This window comes from Lonchura striata, chromosome Z (genome assembly GCF_046129695.1).
Source record: "Lonchura striata isolate bLonStr1 chromosome Z, bLonStr1.mat, whole genome shotgun sequence".
NCBI classification, from domain to species: Eukaryota; Metazoa; Chordata; class Aves; order Passeriformes; family Estrildidae; genus Lonchura; species Lonchura striata.
Window position 1 is genome coordinate 29,031,298 of NC_134642.1, and position 18,502 is coordinate 29,049,799.

Consider the following 18,502-nt stretch of genomic DNA (forward strand, 5'->3'; position numbering starts at 1 on the left):
AAACTAAATAAATTTTATACTCTTTGATGAAAACATAATAGATCCTTTAATATCCCATCACAGGATTGATCTTCAGTACTGTCAATAAAACTTTGTCTCTGAATATACTGCTGTAAAATTACAAGATTCTCCTCAAGAATGTCAAAGACTTACACCTTAAAGCTGAAATTATATTTTTGTCAATAGAAAATAATTTCTAAGCATTTCATATGATAGGCTTTCTTGTAGAAGAGGGTACCTAAGACTTCCAATCATACTTTTATCTGCTGGAGTTACTTATGTCAGGTGCTTCAGTAGGAGGCAGGGCACTCCTACAACCATCTCTAGAGAAGGATGCTGTATCATAAAAGAAAATAATTTCTTCCAGGCTGTCTGATGATTAGCTTAGGTCATGAAGATTTTTTCTTCTGTAGCACTAAACAGATAGTTTCATCTTTAGGAGGAAAATTACCTTATTCCTAGGTTCTATATCTTCAGTTTCTTTATAGGAAATATTGAAGATTCATATTTCAATTGCAGTAGGGTACCAAGACAGAGAACTTTTCAGCAGCAGTAAAATCTAAACATGTCTTCTTTAGTACACTGTTTCAACCTCTAAAAACACACAACTCAATACAGGAACAAGAGCAGTTTAGAGCACAGACTAGCATTCATTTTATGTGTTCTTCTGCCCAGCCTCTCCTTTTGCAGAAACACAATACTAATGCAATGCAGTTTTCAAATAATTTCTAACATATATAGCATGATATCATCTATAGCACTACTCATAGGATAACTTCATAGCTTTGATTCATCATACACAATTCAATTAAGAAATAAAAATAAAAATAATTAAGCAATATATAAAAGTTCTTGAAATGACCAAAAGTCCCCGCTGCTTCAAGTTGCATTTTCATGTTACTGAGCATCTCAATTTCTTACAAAAACTCCCTATTAGTTCTAAATCAGAAGAAGAAACTCACTTTTTAAGCCAGTAACAGTCATTTAGCCCTCAACTTCTAGAGAATGACCATCCCTATTATGCAACTTCACCTGATGAGAGCTCTTTAAAACCACTTGTACCCTGAACTAATAAACAGCTTTTGTTGTGGCGCGGCATGCGCTCCTCGCCGCGGCACCCCGAGCGGTGCCGTGCTGGGCGGTGAGGGAAGAGAACGGGCGGCCGCTTTCCCCCGCAAGCTCTGCAGTTCAGTTCGTGGCGCGCGGGGACAGACGAAGGCGACACGGGACTTGGGGGGGGAACGAGATGGTTTTATTCCATGAGCCCCAAGACCCCGGCGGGCGGGGGGGCAAAGGTTTTATACAGAACTCAGGAGGACGGGTGTAGGAACAGTAACCAATGAGGGAATAGCAGGGGAGGAGTTTAGGGCAGAACTAACATCTGGAAGCTGAGGAGGGGGCTAGAATGAATGACAGGGAAGATTCTAGGGAAAGGGGCAGGGAAAGGGGGGTTGGGGGGGGGAAACAGATATTAAACAAATATCAAATGAAAGAAAAACACACCACCGCATCTCCCTCTTTTTCTTTACAAAAAGAAGGAGAATTTTGTGGTTTAAGCAAATTAATAAAACATGCAAATAATATAAAATCATATGATAACATTGTAAATTATTTAAAGGACATGAAAGACACATTATTGCATTTATAGGGCAGGAAGAGTAGTAACAGCCTAAATTAGACACAAGACTGCACAAAACTTGCTGTTTTGCTGCTCTGAGTAACAATCTAAAATAATGTAAATAATGTAAATAATTGAAATAGAATGAAATAATTGACAGAAATTAAACTAAAAAATTTAATTAGAATGATTAAAATTATAACTATCTAATTTGAATAAAATAATTAAATGGAATTATTGGAATTAAATATAATAAAAGATCAACTAAATATAACTAATAAATTTTTAAATTTCGCAGCAATGCAGCAAGCCTGAAGCGATATAGTAGCTGAGTGATTCCTGTAGCAATAATGGTTAAACACAGCCTTTAAGTTAAAAAATATCAGAAAAGACTGAATTAATTATAATTACAACAAAACAACTTAATATAAAATGAAATTGTAACATTACATATTATTAAAAAAACATAAATTGAAAGACATTAAAAAATGATAAACTAATTGTGATTATAACATATGAAACATATAAAAACTTCATCTGGAATATATAAAATTGTCCTAAATGAGAGTCCAAATTAAGGGTACAAAGCACAGCAGGATTTGTGACTTCATCTGATTTAGAATTTGCTGCGTCGCGGCGTTTGCGATGTTCAGCTTCTTAAATTTTTAAAGCAGAGTCAGCGGATAACGGCGCTTGTTTTAAAGCAGAGTCAGCGGATAGCGATGTGGTTTGTTCAATTTGAATGTCCGTTTGAGAGGTGGGCATAATATCTTGAGTAATAATTAACTGGGATGATTTTTTTTTTTTCTATAAAATATAACTCAACAAACAGATTATTCAAAAATAATCAAAAGCAAAAAGAGGAATTCGTAGTTAAATAAAAAGGAGTATTGGGTAGGGTACATTAAGGAATAGGATAGGGGAATCAGACAATCACTTAATTAGTGATTGCCATGATTAACAGGGGGTATCGGTAAGGGGTGGACCGGGGCGCCGCCATTTCAGGGGGAAGACAAAATGATGGATCCCCAGTCCCGGGTTTCGGCTCCATTTCCTCGGAAGAAGATCCCTCCCGACCTTCCCCCCGGAGGACGAGCCCGAAGAAGGATGGGGGAATATCCAACCCCGCCTCCCCCAACAGGGACTAGCCTCGTGCAGGGACGGTGCAGGGCTATTGGGGGAGAAATGGGACTGGCGGGAAACCAGGGGCGGAAAAGAAGGGTCAAGGCGGGAAATGGGTCCCGAGCGGCGTGGCCAGCGCCATCTTGGGAGGGGGTGCCGGGCACACTGCACTTGGCCTGAGCAGTGTCCGGCAGGGCACTTGGGGCGGCTCGGCCACAGCAATCCCCAAGGGAGGATAGGAAAGGGTTTTAGGAAAGTCCGAGGGGATGGGGATATAGGGAGCTTCACAGAAGCAAAAAGGGGAAATTTATAGGGGGGGGGGGGGGCCGCCCGACGCAGCTGGATGTCGGCGCAATGCGTGGGTGTAAAGGGCCCCTTTTAACAACTCTCCTATAGCTAACGTGTCGTCTTCTTAGCTGATCCTTACTGGTGTCTTTTCTACCCCCTCCGTCCAGCCCAGAATGGGGAGGGGAGGATAGAGAAGACAACTTTTTCGAGGAGAAGAAAAAGCGATCTAATCTAGGTCCCCACAGAAGACTAGGCGAAGGATAGCACTCAGTGCTAGCTTCCCCCAGAAAAAGAAAACCCACCCGCTTGCCAGGGACATGCACGGCTACAGCCCCAGTCTGGGCGCAGACGGGGGTTAAAACGCGAGAAAAAAAAAAGGTGGCAGACCCAGCCGTCCGTCGGGGCGACCCCCACCCCGTGTAGCCCACCTTACCTTGCAGGCTCGGACGGAGATGGCTTGAATCTTTTCCTCGACTCGATGGAAAAGTCGCGCTAAAAACTGGGGATGTTCCTTCCCGGTTTTGGCCCTTCCGGAAGCCTGGGTGTTCCCGTTAAACCAAGACTCGTCCCCGAAGCCTTGGTTTCGGCCACTATCAGCCTCCGGTGGTCTCGCTGCAGATGCTGACCGAGGAATGAACCTCTTCTCGGTCAGCCCCTCTTCAAGCTCCCCCGAGCCGCTGCCAAAACCGCCCTCTGTGTTCTCGGGTAAGTCTGCCCGCCAAAAAGCTCTGCAGCCCGGCTGCCCGTGCAGCGCAGCTGCTCCCGGGCGGGAAGATGGCGAGAACAAAGAGGTCCCGGAGCCTCAATCTTTTTCGCTCGGCGCTCAGCTCCTCATAGCATCAGGCAGAGCTTTTACGGCCGTAGATGTTCCTCTTCCCTCCTTCTTCTTCTGTGAGGCGGGCACCCCCACAAATTTGCCCGTTTTTTTTACAAGACGAAGGAGGGAACCATCCTCTGCTACCATTTGTTGTGGCGCGGCATGCGCTCCTCGCCGCGGCACTCCGAGCGGTGCCGTGCTGGGCGGTGAGGGAAGAGAACGGGCGGCCGCTTTCCCCCGCAAGCTCTGCAGTTCAGTTCGTGGCGCGCGGGGACAGACGAAGGCGACACGGGACTTGGGGGGGGAACGAGATGGTTTTATTCCATGAGCCCCAAGACCCCGGCGGGCGGGGGGGCAAAGGTTTTATACAGAACTCAGGAGGACGGGTGTAGGAACAGTAACCAATGAGGGAATAGCAGGGGAGGAGTTTAGGGCAGAACTAACATCTGGAAGCTGAGGAGGGGGCTAGAATGAATGACAGGGAAGGTTCTAGGGAAAGGGGCAGGGAAAGGGGGGTTGGGGGGGGGAAACAGATATTAAACAAATATCAAATGAAAGAAAAACACACCACCGCACAGCTCACAGTGGTGAGTGATCTTGCCAGGAGCAGCATCCAGGCCAATGCCATTGCAAGGGTCCAAATGGGTTGCTATGCCTATGATCATTAAGACAGCCAGAAATCCACAGCTTTTCAGCCTCCTATTTTTAAAATCCTGGAGAATTCAGAAAAACAAAAGCTTCTGAAAACATGATCTTCTTTCTGGTTCCCCATTAATATATGCAATCTGGAATTGCACCCACAATTTCTGCTCCATAAAGAGATCCATGGAATCAAGTAGATAAATTGGCATATGGGTAGTGAAAAACACTTCATTTCTTGATAGGTGCATGTGGCACGTGACAGGATGTAAATATGCCTCATAAAGTGACAGAAGAAGGATAAATATGACAATAATGGATTCCTCTCCTGACCTCAGCTCTTAAAACACTCAGTGCTTCAGTACTAAAAATGTTAATTGCAAGGTAAGTGCCCCGTGCAATGTACAGAGAAAGCAGATGGTGGAGGCACTTCAGCCAAACTGCACTGGTGCTGGAGACCATCAGCATCTATGGTAAAAGGGTGGTTTCTTTGATCTGGTGTAAAAAACTACCACCACACATTGTGTCTGTTCACCAGCACCTCTGAAGAGGATTTGAATCCTGTTGTTTGAATAAATAGCAGGAAGCTGAATCCTTCCCTGCTTTACTTGCTGTCTGACATAATCTATGTCTGTTCAGATTATTTGGGAGCAATGCCAGTAGTACTGCTGTACTCTGTTGAGGTTGTTCTAAACACCATCAGAACTCCACATCTCTACAGCTGACATAAAGTGGCATAAAATGTTCTCTCATAAAGTGTAGAGTATGTGTGATGTTTATACTGCTCCCCTGGTGCTTGTACTAGGGCAATACCTGTGGGTATACAATGCTATGGAAAGAAATGTTCTGCACATACTATGCATTTTCACTTTTGCTCTTCTGAGTATCTCTTATTGTATCTGAGCACTTCTGCAACACAATACTTATTGTGAGTATTGCTCAATATTATATTCTATGGAAAAATCATGTTCGTGATTTTTAGCTGTTGTGGTTTGACGATAGTTAAACACAAGGCAAACACCAAATACACTCACTCTCCCTCTCCTGCTACAGCTGAGCAGAGGGAAAAGAAGTTAAACTGGGAGAAAACACTCCAAGGGAAAACAGGCTCAACTTAGACGTACAAAATAAGTTTATTACAACATAATCAGAGGAGGATAATCAGAGGAAGTAAAATAAGCCCTTAAAACCACCTTTCCCCCCCAGCACCTCTTCCCTTCCCACTGACAGCACATGGAAACATGGCATGGGAGTTCATTACCGGAGATTTTCTTCTGCTGCTCAGGGAGACGAGTCCTTCTGCTTCTCTGCTGCACCATGGGGTCCCTCCTACAGGAGACTCTGGGGGTTTGTAATTTTCCCTTCTTCCTCCCATTCCCCCTCCCCCCCTTCCCGCATGTTCCCTCTCCCTCCCGTGGTACCTTGTCCCATTCCTGCATTCCTTTGTCCTTTCCCCTCACCACACGGTCCGGTCCCTGCCCCCCCACCTTTCCCATCGCTGTCCCCGTGGTTTCCCTGCCCCTTTCCCCTGTCCCCACTGGCCATGGCTCAGGTTCCCCCCGCCCCTGGCACGGGGTATAACCGACCCCTGCTCGGTGTCCCAGGGTCTCGGGGACACGCTCCCACAATAAACAGGTGTCTGCCCCCGAGCCCCGTGTCGTCCTTTCGTCTGTTCCCGCGCTAGAACTGAGCCTCGCAGAGCCGAAGGGGAAAAAATCAGCGCCGCCTCTCCCCCCTCCTGCTGTGTCCCGCCGGTGCTTGCCCGGAGCCGGTTGAAACAGCAACAAATGGTAGTAGATGATGGTTTTTCCCATCGATTTGTGAAAAGGGGGAGAGAGAAATGATCTCTGCCACCACAAAAGCTCTGCAGACGCTAAGAGGAGTTGACATGATGGGCGGAAAACAAACCCAAAGCTCCAGGACCCTCTTTGTCCTCGCCGCGTGCTCTCTACCTGCCCGGGAGCGGCCGTGCTGCCGGGGCAGCCGGACTGCAGGGGCCGGGAGCCAGGTAGACTTACCAGAGGACAAAGAGGAGAGTTTGGCAGTGGCTTAATGGACTGAGCTCGAAAAGTGGCCCGTCAGGGGATGGCATCTGAATGGAGACCAGAGGCTGACAGTGGCCGAACCCAGGGATTCAGGTGTGAGCTCTGGTTAACGGGAACACCCAGGCTTCTGGGAGAGCCAAACTACGAAAGAATACATTCTCAATTCAGCGCGATTTTCCACCACCAAGGAGAGAGACAGAGATTTCACTGCCCGAGCCCGGAGGGTAAGTTGGGTCAGAGCAGGGTGTGGGACCCTGGCGGGCGGCTGAGCTACCTTTTTTTTCTTTGAGTTTTAACCACCGTCCGCGTCCAGACGGGGGCTGTAGCCTTGCATGTCCCTGGCGGCCGGGACGCTTTTTCTTTTCCGAGGAGGATGCAACCTCGCTTGGTCTTTTCTGGGGTAACTCATACTGGAAAGCTCCTTCTCTTTCTCGGAAAGCTGCCTTTTCTACCCTCTCCTCCCTATTCTGGGCCATGGGGGCAGGGGGGGTCGAAAGGACACCAATGGGACAGAATTGTAAATAGCAACACGTCAGCTATGGGAGAATTGTTAACATCCTAAGAGAGGCCCTTCACATCCACACATTTTGTTGGCTTCCAGCCGCGTCGGGCCCCTCTCCTGTAGATTTCCCCTTTGGCTTCTGTGAAACTCACCATACCCTCTTCCCCTCAGACTTTCCTAAACCTTTTCCTATCCTCCCTTGGGGATTGCTGTGGCTGAGCCGCCCTGCTGGACACTTTTCAGGCCAAGTGCAGTGTACCCAGCACCCCCTCCCAAGATGGCGATGGCCACACTATTTGGAACCCATTTTCCCGCCTTGATCCTTCTTTTCCGCCCCTGGTTTCCCGCCAGCCCCATCCCATCCCCAAGGACCCTGCACCATCCCTGCCCTGTTGGGGCAGGCGGGGTTGGATATTCCCCAATCCTTCTTCTGGCTCTTCCTCCGGGGGGAAGGATCGGGAGGGACCTTCTTCCGAGGAAATGGAGTCGAAACCCGGGACTGGGGATCCGTCATTTTGTGTCGGAACTCAAAATGTCTCTCAGACATTTTTAGAGGTTCCAGGCCTTGACCAGAAGCATTTTAGACCCTGGCAGACAGCTGGAAACAGCTGTGATTTTGAGTTTGAGCCATGGAATGAATTGCCAACTTCGGAGGTGGAACAAGCAGTCACAAAGGGTTAGATAGTATAGTAAAATTAATTACAAAGTAGAGGGGAAATTTTTTTAGTATTGTATAGGGGGGTTTTAACACTTGTACAGGGGGGTTTTTACTTTGTACATGGGGGTCAGAAGTGCTAAGATGGAGGAAAGTGGGCTGATCCTGTTCTTCCTCCTTCTTTTTCCTTACCTCCATGTTCCTGGTGATGTTGGCACTCACAGATTGGTTTAGAGTAGAAAAGCACTTTGTAATATAGGTAGTAGGTATTGGGGGAAAACTATAAACATGTAATACGTAATGTATCATATAAAAGATAGCAGCAGCCCTGGACGGGGAGAGAGAAGAAGAAGACAGCAGAGAGGATGTCAGGGTGTGTGTGTGCCTCTGCCCAGGCCGCTGACCAAGCAGCCGCAGCCCGGGAAGACAATCTTTTAGATAACTCACAATAAACTGCCTTGAGACTGAACAGCAAAAGCCTGAAGAGTTTTTCTTTGGAAGCACGGGTTGAAGGAGGAATTTCACCACCTTATGAGACCCCAGAGCAAGCCTAGGGTTCTCACAATTTTATTCTCCCCCTAAGATGGTGGCATCCTGGTCCACTCCTTACCGATTCCCCTTATTATTCATGACAATCACTAATTAAGTGATTGTCCGATGTTCCTATCCTATTCCTTAATGTACCCTACCCGATGTTCTCTTTTATTTTGCTACAAATTCTTCTTATTGTTTTTGATTATTTTTGGGATAATCTGTTTGTTGAGTTATATCCTATAGAAGGAAAGATCATCCTCTGTAATTACTGGTCGCAATTCTATGCCAACTTTGCAACCAAATAATCAAATTGGAGAAACCACATCGCTGTTCGCTGCCTGCTTCTGGTCTGCTAGAATTTGAAAACCACAAGCATCGCATAATGAATCCTGCTTTCATCCTCAATACAGAATGTGTTTATGATAATTTAGTACCCTTTATCTTCAGTTGTAATGTAGAAAAGATTTTTGGCCCATTCATTGTAACTATGATTGGTATATCACTTTCTGATGTCTCTTTGCAACATTGCTAATTTGTTTTTACTTCAGAACTCCCTTTCCTTTATGTTAATACAAAAGAGTGAGCTGCGGGGGTTTGTAATTTTCCCTTCTTCCCCCATTCCCCCTCCCCCCTTCCCGCACGTTCCTCCTCCCTTCCGCGGTACCTTGTCCCATTCCTGCATTCCCTTGTCCTTCCCCCTCGCCACGCGGTCTGTCCCTGCCCCCCGGCCTTTCCCATCACTGTCCCCGTGGTTTCCCTGCCCTTCTCCCCTGCCTCCCGTCCCATTGGCCATGGCTCAGGTTCCCCCCACCCCCGGTACGGGGTATAACCAACCCGTGGTCGGTGTCCTGGGGTCTCGGGGACACGCTCCCACAATAAACACGTGTCTGCCCCCGAGCCCCGTGTCGTCCTTTCATCTGTTCCCGCACTAGAACTGAGCCTCGCAGAGCCGAAGGGGAAAAAGCAGCGCTGCCTCTCTCCCCCTCCCGCTGTGTCCCACTGGTGCTCGCTCGGAGTTGGTCGCGAAGAGCAACAGGAGACAGTTCTCCATGAACTTCTCCAGCATGATTCCAATCTCATGAGTAGCAAGTCCTCCCAAAACTGCTGTGACATGGGTCCCTCTTCCATTGGGTGCAGTCCCCCAAGGACAGGCTGCTCCAGCCTGGAAGCAGAGCCCCCTCTCTCCATAGCCTTTCACTGGATCACAGCCTCCTCCAGGCATCCACCCACTCCAACATGGGTCCCCCTCCTTGAGCCACAGGTGGATATTCATATCTCCCATGGATTCACCATGGTCTCACCACATCCTGCAGGAGAATCTTGGCTCCAGTGCCTGGAGCAGCTCCTCCCCCTTCTTCTCCACTGACCTTTGTGTCTTCATGTTGTTTCCCTCACATGTTCTCACCTCTTCCTCTTTTCTGACTAGGAAAAATTGTGTCCCATCTTTGTTTTGATTTTCTTCTTAAATCTGTTGTCACAGAGAGGTTACCATCATCTCTAATTGGCCCAGCCTCTAGCACCATATCCATCTTCAGAGTCATCAGGGATTAGCTTTGTGGTGGAAACTTCCAGCACGTGGTAGAAACTTCTCACAGCAGCCTCTGTGGCCTCATCACTACCAAAACCAGGCCATGCAAAACCAACACATATGCTGGCTGAATTAATAACCCTATCCCAAAATTGGTATAATGCATACACAGGCATCCTCTCTCTAGTAATTAAATAAATAAAAGGATTTCATTCTTGTTTTGTTGATTTGCAGGTTGCTTGCCTTAGTTTCTAAACACAGCCAAAGGGAACTAAAGGACTGTTTTATAATAATTTCAAACCATGAGTATTCAGCAGAGAAGTAGGTATTAAAACATTTATATCCTGGATTAATCAGAGGAAAATATTACTTCTTTAAAGAATATTTATCCACTGTTACTGCAGAGCTGGTTAGCAACAAACTTTTACAGAGCTTCTTAATTCCATATTTAAGGAGATAATGCTACCATTTTTGAACTTAAAAGAGAAATATTAAATTACACTGTTTTAATTACATTACTTTTATAATGTTAATTTTTATTCTTATTGCAATTAAGTGCATTTTAGGAAAAAAATGCATCTACGGCACATACAAGATGAGAAGGTGATCTGAGACAGCCAGCACAGCCTTATTACAAGCAAATCATTCCTCCAATTTAGTGGCGTTTTATGATGGAGTGACTGCAAGTCTAGATAGATGGCATTGGTCAGTATTCCCTTTCAGACTTAAAAGGGACTACTGACCAATGCCATCTATCTAGACTTCTGTAAGGCCTTTGAGACCATCCTTCATGATATGCTGTGGCAGCAGCTCTCTGGCCACAGAAAGCAATGCACAACTTTCCTGGGCATTATCCTGGGGAAGTCTGTAAGAAGATCAGGCTTCAAGGTTTGATCGACACAGGGGTGGATGTGACTGTTGTCTCCCTCCCTCTCTGCCTGCCTTGGCTTCCATGGGTTGGTCATAAAAGGAGTGGGAGATGAGTGTCACATCTGCCCGTGTCGATCAAACCTTGAAGCCCAATCTTCTCACACCCTTTCCCAGGACAATGCCTAGGAAAGTTGTGCATTACTCTCTGTGGACAGACAACTGCTGCCACAGCATGCCTATCTCCTAATTGGAGAGACATGGATTTGAAGGATGGAATGTTCAGTTAATAAAGAATTGGCTGGATGGATGCAGTCAATGGCTGCAGCCAGTGGAGTTGCAGTCAATGGCTCTATGTCCACATAGAGGCCAGTGATGCATGGCGTCCCTCAGGGCTGTCTTGAGTCTGATGCTCTTCAGTATCTTTATCTGTGTCAGAGGCACTGGGACTGAGTGCACCCTCAGTACATTTGCAGTGAGAGGTGCTGAGCAGTGCAGGTGACACTACAGAAAAATGGGATTCCAACCAGGGGCACCTGCAAAAACTTAAGTGGGCCTGTGGAAATCTCATGCAGTCTCATAAGGCCAAGGGACTGCACCTGGATCAGGGCAATCCCAGCAGACATGAGTAAAGGACTGGAGACAAATTCACTGAGAAGGACTTGGAGGTTCTTATGGATGAAAAGATGGACTTGACCCAGCAATGTACCCTCACAGCCCAGAAAACCAAACATATCCTGAGCTACATCCAAAGCAATATGGCCATCAGGGCCAGGGAGGAGATTCCGCCCTTCAGCTCTGCTCTGGTGAGATCTCACTTGCAGTGCTGCATCAGTAGTCCCAGTACAGGAAGGACATGACCCATCTGGATCACATCCAGAGAAGGCCACAAAAATTATCCAACAGCTGAAACACGTCTCCTCTGAGGACAGGCTGAGACAGCTGGGATTGTTCAGCGTGGAGAACAAAAGGCTTTGCAGAGAGATTATAGCACCTTCCAATGCCTAATGGGCACTTACAAGAAGGGTTCTCAATAGCAATAGGGGCAACTGATAAGACTAGGCAGAATGACCTTAAACTGAAGGAGAGTACCTTTAGATTAGCCATAGACAAAGAACTTTTTCCTGTGAGGGTGGCGAGACACTGGAACAGGTTTCCCAGAGAAACTGTGGATGCTCCATTACTGAAGGTTTTCAAGACCAGGTTGTATTGGGCTTTGAGGAACCTGGCCCAGTGGGAGATGTTCCTGTCCATGGCAGGGGTGTTGGAACCATGTGATCTTTGAAGTCCTTTCATCCCTTCCAACCCAAACCATTCTAAGATTCTATGGATTTGACAACTTTCATGTGAAAAAAACCCCTCTATGATCCAGAAGCTTATGAAGTCTCTTTCCTACCTGACAGTTTTTCATATCATAAATGTAAGTTTTTGTATAAGCCAAACTAAAGATAATATTGAGTTCTTATTTGGCTTCTTAAATAACTACTCTGTACATGCCATCTGCCATAACTTTATCATAGAAGGCTATTCTATAAACTTAGCCAACGAATTTACTTTTTTTTTTTCGCCCTGGTACCTCTTCCAGACTTTAAAGCAAGTAATTCCCTGTTTTAGAAACCCCACCTGCCATCTTCTATCCTCTCTTCTTTTAAAATCCTCTTCAAAATGCTCTTGCTTAATCAGACCTGAAAATGTTTAAGATACAGTGTGGCAATTTATTTTTGTTATTTATGCCACAATATGAAGTGCCTCATGGCCAGTTTCTCATTTTCTAGTAGACACCTAAATATTTTTTTATTCTCTCATTTTTCAGCTGACTTTTATCATGGAATGCAGCTCTGTGAAGTTTAATTATCTGAAAGAGTGTTTGCTAGAACCAAACATAGGCATGCATAAGATGTGAATAAAATATTGCCTTTGTCAGAAAGAACAAATAAAATAATTTGGATTTTCAAAGACAAATATTTGCAGTGTGATAATGTTTAGTCTGTAGAAAAGCCCACACATTTTTGTCCTCTTCCATCAGAGCCATTTGAAATTTGCTCTTGTTTCACATCTGAAGGGGCCCTGCATGGAAAACAGTTAAGCCATTTTTTTCGATCATCAATCTCCAAAGGATACTCCCTCTCTCAACAGTCCTGCTTTTCTCATACCTTTATCACAACATTTCTGCAAGACTACTAGTTTAAGTACAAAAATGCAAAATTTTAAAAAGAAATTAGAAAGACATAAGATTAAAATATTACTGCCATAGAAAATTTAACGACATTGCAGACATATTTTATGTTCCTTGGTCGAGCTGGCCATTGGACACATCAGCTGCTCACTGCATACTTTGTAACATGCCTATGAAAACACTACTGCACTTTTTGACCCTTTCAGGACTTTGTGGCATTTTTATAGATTTCTCTGCATTTACTAACCAAAATCCATTTCTAATTTACGCCTATACAGGCATGCTGCATTTCTCCAGAAAGTGAAACCTCTGTAACAGCCATTCCAAAGAACTGGGGAAAAGAAACATGCCTATAACCTATTCATCTCTGACCACCACCTGAGCAGAACTACTGCATACTCTAGCCCAGAATAAAACACTCAACAATTTACAAATTCAGCAGTAAATATGGTCATCTCGTACAATCAAGGACTCACTCAAACCCTGTATGAAGCCATGAGCCTTGTTTGGTCTTACCTAACACACTGGAAATGATGCTTTAATTGGAGACTATTTTCTAGGAGGCTAAACCAAGCAGGATCCAACATGAATAATATTGAGGTGACTCTCTGCCCAAAAATGACATCTTTAACATACACAGTTTTCATACTATTGTATGCATAATAAAAATGCAGGGGGTCCCCAGACATGATTCCCTGCTTTCCTTCCTATAAAGGACACACTTGGGGAATATTTATGCACACATGCCTTCAGGACATGTGGAAGACTTTCATGCAGTAGAGATGATTTATAGCAGAGAAATAAGACAGATGGCTGCAATGATTTTACCCTTATCTATATTTAAAGATCAAAAGTATTTTCTCATTCATAAATTTTAACTGCCTTCCTTATAATGCAAGTGAAAATGCTAGGACTCAGCCCTTGCTCATGTTTCCATCTAGTATCCAGAATTCATGGCTGCATATTGGACTACTGTTGGCTTTGTTTCCCAAGGAAAATCCCAGGTTTTACTTTTTTTTTTCCTTGAACAAAAGATCACAGAAAGCAGAAAATCTGCACTGTTATAGGGGTAGAAACTGAAATGCAGACTAACTCTATGTGCTTCATAGTATGGAAGTGATAATTATTCCTTATTTTATTGCGTTAGAATCCAGTATATGCCATGTAACAGAGACAGTTACATCAAGCTAAAATACAGTGTGAGGGAGACTTTGTAGCTCAGTAGTATTTTCCATTGTCTATTTTTATATTGAGAATCCCATTTATGCTGCAAAGTTATAAACTAAAATATACTAATACATTGCAAAATTTTCTGTTCTAGGCTTGATGCAAAGGTGACACCATTCACACGTCTTCTGACCTCATACACCTGTTATTTTGACACAGATATACCAGACCACAAAGGAAATGCACAGAGGCCTGGCCACTTTGTTTACTTGTGCAGCATTAGGTTAAGCATAGACAAAAGTATTTGGCTTTTACCAAGAAACAGGACAAGTTTCCAGAGCTATTATCCCAAGTATCTTCACCTGTTAGCTCTGTTGGTTTTCTGACTGAGCTAATACAAAACAAACTCCTCCTCAACAGGGGTCATTAATAAAAAAGTAATGTATCAATTGCCAGACATTATGCAAAGTTTTTAAGGTGACCAACTTTATGGTTTCCCTAGCTTTAATCACAAAATTCATACAGAGGCATAATGAAAATGAATAATGAACTGCTACTAATTATCAGAGATCTTACATGTTGATCTTACATGTATAAAAAAAATCTTGAAAGAAAAAGATAAGAAAAATTATTTGTAAAACAAAGAAAGAATTACAGGAGCAAAAGTATACATGCAAAACAGTTTAAAACTCTACAGACTTAGGAAAATTATAACAAATAAAAAATCTGCAGTCCACAAGGAAGAAAGGATATAATAGTCTCTTTAAGGAACACATTAAAAATGCAAGCTATAAAAAATGAAGAGGAAACCATGAAGAAAGAAGGGGAGAAATTTATTGGGAAAATTCACAACATTGACTAAAAGACATCCTAAGCCTTATAAAAGATGAAAAGAAAATCTTCCCATACTGAGCCAATACAGATGGAGAGAAAAAGGAGCAGATGTGCCTTTTTTGTCTTTAGTACAAAGTTAAATTGTGCAAAATACTGATGAGCATTTTACATTGCTATTTCTGCTTCTGTAGTTTTATATGTTAAGCTTTTGAAACTGGACAGCAATTATTTTCTTATTCCATTTTGTAATGAAAAATGTGTTAACTGCAAAAATAATGAAAACATTTCTAGAGCTGCTATCTCACAAACTGCTGTACAGAATAAAAAAAAAAAAACCACCCTTCTGCTCCTTCTGTAGCATAAGTGCTGCAGATATCTGAAACACCTGGTTTTGCCAGAAATTGGTATTCTACCTGAAGTTATACAGGAGTGTCAGGAGTGTGTATACATGAATAACCAATAATAAGCTTTGCTGTCCTTTTCTTATAGGCAAGTAAGAAAACAGAAGAGTTAGTATTGGTGCATATGTGTATGCCTGATTTTCTGAAAGGCCAGTGCTCGTTCCTGCTACATAACAGATCATTCTGCTGTTTTCAATGGACACAGAGAACAGCAGGTTCTAGGGACTATTTGTAAATTACAAATTTGTAGTACATATGTAGAAATGTGCTGCACTGCATAATCCCTTAACATAATTATCATTCCTTAATACTTAAATGCACTTAAGATGGACCAATTGCCATATTAAATATCTGGGTTTCTTGAATAAAATGTGTATCAGTTATTTGCTTGTATTACCCAAACTGAAAACTTAGAAACATCCTTTAAAAGTGAAAATTCCATTCCCTTTATTTAATTGGAAGAATTCCTCAGACATCAGATTTCCCACACTAACCTTTATGCATTATTATCTGTGTTGTTTAACCTGTGTTGTGACAGTGGCTTGCGTCCTAATTTATTTTATTTTTTTATACCAAGCTGAAGTTTGACCCATTCATTGTGTATGTGCCACCTGGGATATATTCTGCACTCCTGCAGTCAGCCTCAGGGCAAGTGAATCACAGCAATCTCTTCTGATACCTTTTGTCCTTTTGGAAGAAAGGAAGACAAGTTTTGTAGCAAGCTGGAGGCTGGATGTGGCACTTCTAGAAACATCATGCTTGCCTCAAACTGTGCAAATGCAGCAGATGGGATTGTGTATCTTCTAAAGAAGCTTTTGACTTTGCCCAGGCTGTCCTGGCCCTCCTTTTTAGCTTTTCTGGTACAGGTCACCAACAATTCTGATTACACCTAGGATATACACTAATGAGAGGTGAAGCACAGTAAGACACTGAGGAATCAGGTCATGAGGAGCACATTTCAAAGCATGCATGCATTTCCACAGTGCATGCTAACCTCAAAGCTACAGTCATGTATGAGAGAATATTTATTATTTATGCAGCAGACTTAAAGCATTTTAGAACTTAAGTATTTTTTAAATTTTATACTTCCTTCATTAATGGGATTTAAAATCTGAAATATAAAATTTAAAAATTAAATATAGAGAGGATTCGGAAAGTTTTTGTGCAGCTTTAGCTAAACAACAGCTGTATTCCCTCATGTCAGAAGAAGTCTAAAGCAGCCCATAGCAACCAATCCCTCAATTACAAAGAGCTTTCTCAAAGCTAAGCATGTCACAAGGTACCCAAGTACTCATAGATTATGGGGTAATAGCATCTCAGTCCCATGGTAATGAAAAAATATGCCTGTTTGGAGGATGTGTTCAGGCATTGTGCCTTCTAGCAGCAGCAGCTGAAACAGACAGTTCAAGACGAAGAAAAAGCAGGCCTGATCTTCCTCATCTCATTCCTGTACATTCAGCTCTCAGCTCGGCTCCCTGCACACGCCTGCTTTGGCAAACTCCCAGGCAGCCCATTTTAAACATCTACCCAATGCCCCTCCCTGCTCAATGCAGTGCTTCTCCCGAGGATTAAAAACCTGTCGAAAAGTTCCATTTTACATTTTTGAAAACTCTCCTGGAGATGAGCAGTAAGCCCATTTTCAGGCTATGAGGAATGAGCAAAATTAGGAGGGACATTAGGAAGTGAGAATGAAACAGCCTGGAGACACACTGGATATGTACAAAGGTGCCAAGATGTGCCAGAGGGACATAAACTATTAATCCATACATTAAGAGTAAGTCAAAGCTAGCAAATGACATGTGGGACCAATAAAGAGTTCTGGCACTATGTGCTTGTGTATTTGTCAAGTACCTCTCCAGAGAAAGCTGCTATGACAAAACATCATCCACAGTGTTATCTACAGCAGTCTCCTCCTCATGTCTGCTGAACCCTCACTGTATAATGCAATGAAGAGAACAGCCCAAATTAAACAAGCAGGCAGTTCTCCCTTACCAGTTTGAATAAATGACAGAACTGCCTAGCAGTATCAGAACCCAAATCTATATTAAATTTTTACCAATATCTTTTTGAGCAGCAGTTTCATTTACGGAAAAAGAGGGAGGAAATAAAAAAAGAAAATTAATTATAAGGCTGTAGGATTTGTGTTCACACAGCAAGGAGCAAAGCACCCCAGCCAAACAGTTGTTAGGCAATGCAAAAGAAACATGGGATGTTGCAAGATAGTTTGTAGATGAAGAATATGGCAGAGCAGCTTAGAATACAACAACAACCCAACTCCTGCATAAGAAGAGAGCAGTGATAACTGCACAGTATAAGAAATCTGAGATCAAATGGAAAAGCTTCATCACTTTTTTGTCACCATTCATTCAGAGACAAAGCCAGTATTGCATGAGGAAGCAGGACTTGTCTGGGGGATATGGAGGCCAAAAAAATGAAAATTCTAATGTAACCTCAAAACTGAGTTCTTCTATTTTTCTCCTAGTACTGAAGGACAAGGCTCACAACTTGAAAAATTTGCATCTTGGATGCAAAACCATGATCCCTGATATTTCACCTGCTTCAACTCAAGCAGATCTACTAGCTCAGAACAGCCAAGCATCCTAGGGTAGGCTTCTACAATCATAAAATTAAGTGTTAGGAAAGTCTGGCCATTTAAACTGTTCCTATATCAGTTTTTCACTGACAGTGTTATCAAATTAAAAGTAAAACAACCTCTTTGACTGAAATGCAAAACAAATGTTCAATATCTCTGATGAAATAAAATTATCTGTATTCATTTGAAAAATATTTGCTTGGAAGTTTTGAAATGTTTGTTGAAATTATAGCTCAATATTGCCCAGTTTGAAATTAAAATTAAAACAAAAAAAATTAAATTTAATTTAAAGAATTTCCATTTTTATGAGTTTTCATCTTTTTTTGCCTAGTCTGTTATGACATAATGGTTAGAAACATTTTTTTTTGTGAATGTTTGCTACCTGTTTTTAATTTTAAGGTTAATTTCTATAACATTTTGAGACACTACAGTAAACAAATGAGTAATGAAGATCCAAGTGAAAAAGTATATAATTAACTGGTAGGAGCTATTCTAGGTAACTTTTACAAGACTAAAATAAGAGCACATGATAATTACATGTTAACAGTGTGATAGCATGAAAGAAGGCTTTTATAGGCTTAAGATCCTTACAATAATAAAAATTAACACTTTACACAAAATAGAAAATGGAGAAATCTTTAAATTTCTTTTTATATTTCAAAATGTTTTTACTTGGAATTTCTTGTGAGTTTCCCAGAAATTCACAAAGTCCTGCA